The following is a 10,489-nucleotide window of genomic DNA, read 5'->3' on the forward strand; positions in this document are numbered from 1 at the left end:
CAGAAGCACAAAAGATCTAATCAAAGAAAATTACAAAACATTACTACAAGAAACAAAAAGAGACCTTGAGAAGTGGAAGAATATACCTTGCTCATGAATAGAAAGACTCAATATTGTGAAAATGACAATACCAACAAAGGCAATTTACACATTCAATACAACCCCAATACAAATACCAATTTCATTCTTCAACAAGATGGAAAAGGAAATCTCCAATTTCATCTGGAATGGAAACAGGCCCCCAATAAGCAAAATAATCCTTAAACAGAGAAACAAGGTAGGAGGCAACTCACTCCCTGACTTCAAATCCTACTACACTGCTGTGGAGGTCAAGACACTGTGGTACTGGTACAACGACAGACATAGAAATGGGATAGAAAAGAGAACCCAGAAATCAGCCCATCTAATCTATGGACAACTGATTTTTGACAAGGAGATTAAATCAGTTATGTGGGGAAATGACAGTCTTTTTAACATATGGTGTCAGCAAAATTGTAAAACTATCTGCAGAAAACTCAAGCAAGATCCACACCTCACTCCATATACAAAAACCAACTCAAAGTGGATCAAGGACTTAGGTCTAAAACCAAGAACCATAAATTTCATTAGAGGAAAGCTTGGAAGAACTCTAGAAGCCCTAATCCACAACCTAAACAATATTCCAAGCATCCTGAAAAACCTACAGCTAGGAGAAGATAAAATGGATGAATGGGACCATCTAAAAATAAAATCCCTATTCACATCCAAAACCTTCTCCAACAGGGTAAAAAAGGGAAGGCACAGACTGGAAAAAAAAATTTGGTAATGACAGGTCTCATAAGGGACTTATATCAAGAATTTACAGAATACTCGAGCACAACAAGATAAAGGTAAAATACTCAATTGAAAAAGGGGCACAGGATATTAACAGTGGGCACAGGACATTAACAGACACTTCACTAAAGAAGACACTCAGATGGTGAACAAACACATGAAGAATTGTTCAAAATCCCTAGCTCTAAAAGAGATGCAAATCAAAACAACTATGAGATATCATCTAACCCCAGTAAGATTAGCAAGATTTAACATAACAGCAAACAACAAATGCTGGTGAAGTTGTGGAGAAATTGGAACCCTTATTCACTGTTGGTGGGAGTGTAAAATGGTGTAACCACTGTGGAAGGCAGTGTGGCGCTTTCTCAAAAAGTTGGAAATAGAAATACCATTTGACCCAGCAATTCTATTACTGGGCATATACCCCCAAAGAGACCATAACCGCCAACCAAACAGATATACGCACACCCATATTTACTGCAGCTTTGTTCACAATAGCAAAGAGTAGGAAACGAGTGGATTGTGAAGCTGTGGTACATTCACACAATGGAATACTATGCTGCATTGAAAAACAAAGAACTCATGAAATAGTATACAAAATAGGTCACCCTGGAGGACATGATTCTGATGGAAATATTTCAGTCACAAAGGGACAAATACTGCATAGGGGCACTGTTATAAAACACGACTGACCTCAGGATTGGGGGGAATCTAAGCAGAGGGAATAAATAATGCATATTGCATTGAAACAGATGAGGGAGAGAACTGTTTGAAAGGAATATATGATTAGGTATTATTTTCATGACAAGAGTCCAGAATGAGAGCTACCTGGGAAAGTGGACTGTATAATAGTGAATTTTTTTTTTTTTACTTTTCAAAGAGAAAAACCAACTAGGGGGAGGGGTGGGCAGGGAGGAAAATGTGCAATGGCTATGAATGAATGGAAATCCAAAGTCTTTAGAACCTTTCATTATAATTTCAATTAAAAAAAAAGAAAACAAAGATTCTCACCACCAGGCCGATTGGCAGCATCATGATTAATGGTAAAGAGATTGAGATTGTCAACAGCTTCAGTTTGCTTGGCTCCACAGTCAACATTCTTGGTGCCAGCAGCCAGGAAACGAAAAGACAAATTGCATTGGGAAAGTCTGCTGTCAGAGACCTCTCCAAGGTACTGAGGAGCAATGACATCAGTCTGGAGACTAAGGTGCACCTGATACAGGCCATAATCTTTGCAATTACTTGCTATGCATCAGAAAGCTGGACAATGACTAGGGATGATGGAAGGAGAGTTGATGCCTTTGAGCTGTGCTTCTGGAGAAGAGAACTGAATATACCATGGACTGCTAGTAGAACAAACAGTTCGTCCTGGGGAGGGTGAAGCCAGGCTGCTCCCTGGAGGCAAGGATTGTGAAGCTCCATCTGACACTTTGGATATGTTGCAACAGGGAATCAGTCCTTGGAGAGGTATGTCATGCTTGGAAGGGTGGAGGGACAGTGCAAGAGAGGAAGATCCTCTATAACGTGGACTGATTCAGTGACTGGGCTAATGTGGATAGGTGTACTGGAGACAATAAGACTGGAGTGGGATAGAGCAGGGTTTAGGACTGTTTTGCATAGGGTCGCTATGAGTCGCTGGCTGCTCAACAACACATAACAACAAGTTTACTGCTGTGTTGTAGACAATAGCAAAGAGATGGGAACACCCCAAGTGCCCATCAACAAACAAATGGATGGAGAAGTTGTGGTATATTCACATAACAGAATATTATGCAGCACTGAAAAATAAGGAGCTCATAAAATATTATACAAAATGGGTGACCCTGGAGGACATTATGCTGAGTGAAAAACCTCAGTCACAAAAGGAAAAATACAGCATAATGCCACTGTTATAAAACAGGAGTGATAAGGCGGTTTGGGAAACACTAAAAAAAGAGGGGATAACTAATGAACACTGCATTAAAACAGTTGAGAGAAAGGACCGTTAACCAGGAATATATGATTAGGTAATATGTGCATGGCAACAGTCCAAAATAAAAGGTATCTAGCAAACTGGACTAGGGCATGGGGGAGGAACTTGTGTAACAATGAAATAATTTTTTAAAGAGAAAAGAGAATTTAGGAGTAAGGAGGAAAATGTGCAACAATGAATGAATGGAAATCCAAGTTTTCTGTAAACTTTCATTAAAATATCAATAAAAATATTTTTTTAAAAAAGAACTCAGGTTTGTATACCAATGTTCACAGTGGCATTATTCACCATAGCAAGAATATGGAAATAGCCCAAATGTCCAACCATAAACGAATGGATTGAGAAATTATGGTACATTCACACAATGGAATACTATGAGGCACACAGGAGCAATGATTTTGTAAATTTTACCTAGCTTGGGAGGGACTGTAGAGAAGTATGCTGAGTGAACTAACTCAGATCCACAAGGACCCACAAATATTGTATAAAACCATTATTGTAGAATAAGTTAAAGGATCCAAGAGGGTTGGGAGAGGCTGGAAGCAGAGGGATGTGGGTGTGTGGGGTTGGGGGTGAAGAATTAATCACTGGGTTGTACAACTTTATGGGGGGGTGAGGGTAATTGAAAGAATTTGTTTGAATTTGTATTTTAATTTTGTAAATAAACTAGTAGAAAAGGAAAAAAAAAGAACTGAGAACAAATACAAGCTTCCAGCTACAATTCTGAAGCATTCAATGGGTAAGAAATGGAACAATTCAGGAATATCAAAAGAAGATAAGAGAAAAACAGAGAGTCACTGTGGCAAAAATAATTGTTCAATGTTCAGCCATTTGAGGAAGCAGCATGTGATCCAGAACAGACAGACCCAAAGGGAAAAGCCCAAGCTCAATGGAAGGTGCTCAAATTATCAATTTAAAAGCTTCAAAAAAGGTTACAATTTTGGAAGCATTCATCCTCTATGTCAAGAAATCTGGGAGAGAGTTACCTGGAAGATAGACATATTATACAAAATTATAAAGATATTTTATTTTACGTGGATCCATAATCAACATTCATGGAAGCAGCAGTCAAGAAATCAAAATCTGTATCACACTGGGGAAAACCGCTGCAAAAGACTTTAAAAAAAATTTTTTTTAATTATTTTGTGTATGTGTGTGTACCATCAAATCTGATCTGACTGGTACAGGAGGAGATTGTTCCTCCTCCTTATTCAGCAGAGCATCTGGTGGATTCAAACCATGCACCTCTCGGATTGTAGCACAACTTCTTGCCACTAGGCCCCCAGAGCTTGCTGCATAAGACTTTTTAAAAGTATTAGAAAGCAAAGATGTCACGTTGAGAACTAAAGTGTACCTGACCCAAGTCATGGTATTTTCAGTCACCTCCCATACATTCAAAAGCTGAGCAATAAATAAGACCAAAGAAGCATTGATGCATTTGAATGTGATACCATTGAAAGAACACTGAATATGCCATGGATTGACTGCTAGAAGAGTGAGCAAATCTGCCCCAGAAAGATTACAACCAGAGTGCTCCCTGGAAGTGTGGATGGCGAGACTTCATCTCATGTACTCTGGACATAATATTAGAAGGTGTTATAGTCCCTGGATAGCCGAATAGTAAAGAACTGCAATGCAATCCCAAAAGGCACATGGTTCAAATCTACCAGCTGCTCCTCGAGAGAAGGGTGGGCAATCTCTTCCCCTGTGACTTACTGCCCCAGAAAACCCACTGGATGGTCAGCTATAGATGAGTTCCAATTCCACAGTACACAGCAACAACATAGTCCCTGGAGAAGAATATCTTGCTTGGTAAAGAGTCAGTGTAAACAAGAGGAAGGCTCTGTAAGGTGATTCACACGGTGGCTGTACCAATGTGTCACACATAGCAACAGTTGTGAGAACTTTCTTACTGACTTTCCATTTTATACTCCTCAGTGGTTTTTCAAGTCTCACTTTCCGTAAGACCTCACATCCACTTTAGAATCTTCTCTATGCAAGATACTTATCAAGGAACTCAACAAGAGGTGCATTGAAAAATGGACTGGGAGAAGAGAAAGGAAGAGAAAAGGAGGAAAATGTGCAGCAATGAATTAATTTAAAAAAGAAAGGAACTCAAGTGTCAATTTCACACGAGTGCGAGGTATGCATAATTATTATCATTTCACAAATAGGAGAACTGAGTCATAGCAGAAATGACTTATCCAAGGTCACTCAATTTCACAGGGAACAGCCAGATGTTTTGGCTTACAGTCCACATTCTTCTTCTAAGCTCTGCAACCCTCAAGTCTTGGACTGAATTGCACATGGTTTAGTCATTATGGTGAAGACACTGAGACTACCATTTTTTTTTTTTTGGCTTTAAAAGTTATTATTATTTTTTTTCCTTTTTTCCCCTTCTTTTTTATTATTATTAATTTTAATAGACATTTACAGAGGTTTTGGATTTCCATTCATTCATTGCTGCACTACTCTCCCCGCCCGACCCCCCCAGAGACTACCATTTCATAAGTCATCTTACCATCTAGTTTTTGTTTGTTTGTTTTCTCTGTATAAAAAGTGTTTTTGAGTGGCCCAATCTTACAAAAAGGCTGTGTGGCTGAAGAAGGGGTTTTTTGCATATAAATAAGCAAAAAAAAAAAAAAAAACAAAGAAAGTTACTAGAAGTGACAAATGACAGTTAAATGACTAAAACGCATGTTGGGTAAGAAAATATGGGGGTAGGATGGGATTGAAAAACATTGCTCTATATTCACAGCTTGATTAAAAAGAAAAAAAAACACTCAAGAGACTGAAATTTGTTTTTACCAACCTTAAAACCTTAGCCTAGTGCTATGCAGCAGCGCTGCCACCCTAAACGCACACAGTTCAAATCTACCAGCTGCTCCCAGTGGGTGGGGGGCAATGAGCAATCCCCCTCATGCGGTTTACTGTGCCTGAAAACCTACTGGCGGGTCAGCTATGAGTAAGTTTCCACACGATGACACTCAATTTGTTATGACAGTGGACCAGGTTTGGCTTTGGTAATAAAACTAGAGAAAAAACTAACTAATGTCATCCAACAATATTTGGAGTAGAATTAATTTTGCCTATAAAGTACAGAATACACTAAAATAATCACTCAAGGTGCTTACTTAACCTTAAGGCTGCTGTAATAAAGTACGAAGAAGATCCAACTAATAAATAAAAGCTTGCTGTTAGCTGTTCAGTGCTATACAATCTTCTTAACTCACGGAGACCCGCATGCAAAAGAGAATGAAAACAGATCAGAAGGAGCCAGCCATGGTTTTCAGGGACTGCTTTTTTAAAAGGAGACAGCCAGGCCTTTCTTCCCAGTCTGCACTAGCCTGGAAGCTCAGCTTCCTGTTCAACCTCCCAGCAGCATGCAAGTTCCACTGACAGGCAGGGGGTGGCTGAGAATGACATACACTGGCTGAGAATAAAAACAGGTTCCGTGCATGGAAAGGGAGAATTCTACCACTCGTGCACAAACGCCTATATATAAAACAGCTAAATTCTGCTTTTAAAAAACAAAACAAAAACCGAACCCATAATTTGATCACATTTCAGTCAGAGCATTGTACATACAGTCCTGGCAGGAATATCCATAATATGATCACATTTCACTCACTGCACTGTACCTAGAGATAGTTAGCAGTCCTGGCACGAATGACCGAGCAGATCACACATGCGGGGGTCGTCTAGCTCGGCGGCAGGGCGGGCCGCCCGGTGGGGGCTGGGCGGGGTGGCCGGTCGCAGTTCCCGGCCAGCGCGGCCTTCAGGTCCGACTCCGAGCGGGAGGGGGCTGCTCCGGGGTCAGCTGAAGACGGCCGTCCACACCCGGGTGTGGACCTGAGGGTCGCGCGGCCCGGCCAGCTGCAGCCCTGCAGGAACGACAGCCCTTCGCGTCCCCCAGGCGCCCCTTGCTGGCGGCGACCCGCGCAACCTCGAGTCCCGAGCGCTCCACGCAGCCAGGGCCCGGCCCGCCGCGCGCACCGCCTACCTGCCGCCCCCTGCGGCCGCTGCGCGAAGCTTCCTCCCTCGGCACCGCCGGAAACGAGCGCCCGTGAGGAGAGCGCGCGAGGCTGCCCCCTGGTGTCGGCCTCCCGCCGCCCACGTGGAGGCCGGGAGTTAAAACGAGAAGCTGGAGTTGGGGTGCCTCGTTTGGTAGGTGTTGTCGAGTCCACGTCTACTCATAGCAATTCTCTGGGTAATAGAAGGAAACCCTGGCCAATACTGCGCCAGCCTCACAGTCTCCGATATGCTCAGACTCTGTTGGAGTCACTGTGTCAATCTACCTCAATGAGGTTCTTCTCTTGTCCTGACCTTTCCAAGCAAGGTTTCCTCCCTCGTAATAACAAGGCCACAGTGTTTGAGATGAAGTCTTGCCATTATGTCTCTAAGGGACACCGTGGTTGCACCTCCTCCAAGACGGATTGGTTTGTTCTTTTGACAGTCAACAGTCAAGGCGAACTGTGCTGCCATCCTAAAGGCACACGGTCTGAATGTAACAGATTTTAATCAACCAGATTCCTCACATGAGATTAAACTTCCTCTGAAAACCCACTGGAGTGTCATTTAAGAGTCGGATTCAACTTTGCAGTACACAACCACCAACATGATATATTCAATACTGCCAAAATCATGATTCAAAAACATTAATTCTTCTTAGCTCTTCCTTACTCGTTCATTGTGCAATTTTCACAAGCATATGAAACAATAGAAAATATTATGGCTTGGGTTGGACACACCTTAGTCTTTAGACTGATATCATTGCTCATTGGCACTTTGGAGAGGTCTGTGTCAGCAGATTTTCCCAATGCAATACATGTTTTGATTTCTTGGCTGCTGCTTCCAAGGGTGTTAATTATGGATTCAAGTAAAATGGAATCGTTGATGGTTTTAATATTTTCTTCATTTATCATGCTGTTGCCATTTGGTCTGGTTGTGAAGGGTTTTGTTTTCTTTATTTTCGCATGTAATCTATACTGAAGGTGCATTTGACCCAGTTTCCTATTCTGGCTACTTCTTCCAAAATGTGTAAGGATAACTATGCATTGACCTATCGTTTTTATTCTCAAATCCTAATAACTGTTTCAGTTCAGGTGGTTGGAAAAGAGCTCAAAGGGCCACCTCTTTTAAAAATCCTGACGTTTTGCACAGCATTCTTTTCCAAAGTATGGCTCCTAAGCAGCAGCATTAGCATCTTTAGAGACCTTGTCAGAAGTATAGATTATTGGTCCCATGCCAGAGCTGTGGAAACTTGGCGGAGTGGGCAGCCAACTGGGCTTCACGAGTTCATCCATATGATGCTAATGAAGCTGAAATTCAAGAACCCTAATGGAGAGGAAACGAAGATGTTTAACCCATAAAATGGTAAAGCTGAGCTTCACACATTCAAAGGTGCCACAGGCATGAACCTGAGCAAAGCTTCAAGGAAAGGTTGTTGTTGTTATGTGCTGTCCAGTCAACTCATAGCAACTCTATGCATAATAGCTCTGAACCCTGTCCTATCATGAGCCAATCTCACACATTCAGACCCGTCTACACTCATTATCCCTGTTATTGTTTCAATCCATCTCATCCAGGGTTTTTTCTCCCTGTAGTGTCCCTCTACCGTTTCAAGCATGTTGTTCTTCTCCAAGATCTGGTCCCTCTTGGCTGTATGTGCAAAGAAGGTGGGTGATTTTAATCTGCGGCACTCAGACCTGGTTTAAATTGCTTTTTGTCAAACATTCTTCTAGGTGGTATAGCACTGGTCTGTTCATTGCTGTACAGAAGCAACTCATGGTTGCTGTGATGCTAAACACTGTGACACTGATGTGTCAAATGTGATAATGGTTACCCCTGGTGGACAGTGTGTTTGTTGGAGCTTCCTGATTAAAACAAGCTTGGAAACAGGGGTGGCATCCACTTCTAAAATGGCTTGCCTCTGGAAACTCTATGAACAGTGCTCAGGTCTTTTGTTCACAGGGTCACTATGAGTCGTTTACAACTCAATGGCACCTAACAACAATAACATGTGAGACAGAGCTTCAAAATCCTTGCCTTCAAGGAGCAGCTTGGAGGGAGCTCTGGTGGACTAGTGGCAAGAAGCTGCACTGAAATCCCAGATGTACATGGTTCAAATCCACCAGATGCTCTGCTGGAGAAAGAGGGGCAATTTCCTCCCATACCAGTCAGATCCGATTTGATGGTACACACACAAAAAATAATAAAATAATTTTTTTAAAAAAAAAGCAGCTTGGTTTCATCCTCTCTAGGACAGATGTGTTGTTCTCTTGGCAGTCCATGTTCAATACTCTTCTCCAGCACCACAACTCAAAGCCATCAATTCTTCTGTCATCCTTAGTCACTGTCCGGGTCTCTGATGCATAACAAGTAATTGTGAAGAATCAGGCATACCTTAGTTTCTAGACTGATATTGTTGCTCTTTAGCACTCAGGAGAGGTCTCTGAAAGCAGATTTTTCTAATGCAAATTGTCTTTTGATATCCTGACTGCTGATGCCAAGGGTGTTGATTGTGGAGCTGAGCAAGCTGAAATTATTAACTACCTCAATCTTTTCTCCCTATCATGGTGCTGTCAGTTGGCCCATTGATAAGAATTTTTATTTTCTCGACGTTGAGCTTCAATCTATATTGCTAACTATAGTCCTTGACCTTCAGCAGCAAATACTTCAGGTGCTCCTCAGTTTCAGCAAGTAAGGTTGTGAAGAGGAAGAAAACCATGAGTGAAGGTTCAAAATCTCATCATCGCAGGCCAGATTCAAGCACTTGTAGCCTAGTGGAAAAACAGAAAGGAAAAGTTGCAATAATGAAAGGCAAAGGTAGGATTATACAACTCTTTAATAATAAACATGTTACCTAATTTTACACCCATGCAGTTTCTAACTCTGGCATCTTTTCTGAGTTTCTAAATTTGAAATCTCTCTTCTAAAAGAATAATAACATTCATTATCTGTCAAAACAATGAAAATTAAAATAACAAGAAATGTCTTATCAGATTGGCAAATAGTAAAAGGAACAGTAATACCCACTAATATATAGTCTGTCTCCCTGCACCCAGATATGAGTGTAAATTGGTATCAAAGTCAAAAGTCATTGCTAGGGAGCAAAAACCACTCATAGCTGACCCTCCAGGGAGTTTCCAAGGCTGTAAATGACACAGGAGGAGCTTGTCTTTCTCTTGTAAAGCTGCTGGTGGATTAGATCCACCAGAGGCACTACCTTTAGTTCAGGAGCACAACTCTCCGACTGTCACAGAGCGCCCTCCCTGTACTTTGTATGTTATTGTTGAGTAGCATCAAGTTGGAACTGACCCACAGCTGATCCTCCGGCGGGTTTTCAGAGGCAGTTAGACTGCCCATCTTTCTTTTGCAGAGCAGCTGGTGAATTTGAACCAGGTGCTTTTGAGATTGCAGCACAGTTTCTTACTACTAGGCTACACGTGTTCTGTCGCCGGTGAACGCACACACACGACACTGGGATTCGCTGCAGCTGAAAGCTTCTTTATTGTGGTAAAATGGCGGCCGCGGCGCCCTCACTTCCTCCTCCCAGCCCCTTATACGCCCTTTACCTCGATAGCTTCTATGCTTAATGTCTATTGGCTTATAACTATCTATTCCTATTGGTCTATAACTTCCTATTCCTATTGGCCTATAACTACTTATTCCTATTGGTCTATAACTACTTATTCCTATTGG

This window comes from Elephantulus edwardii, unplaced genomic scaffold (assembly GCF_000299155.1).
Source record: "Elephantulus edwardii isolate Elephantulus edwardi_28Jun2011 unplaced genomic scaffold, EleEdw1.0 scaffold00195, whole genome shotgun sequence".
Lineage (NCBI taxonomy): Eukaryota > Metazoa > Chordata > Mammalia > Macroscelidea > Macroscelididae > Elephantulus > Elephantulus edwardii.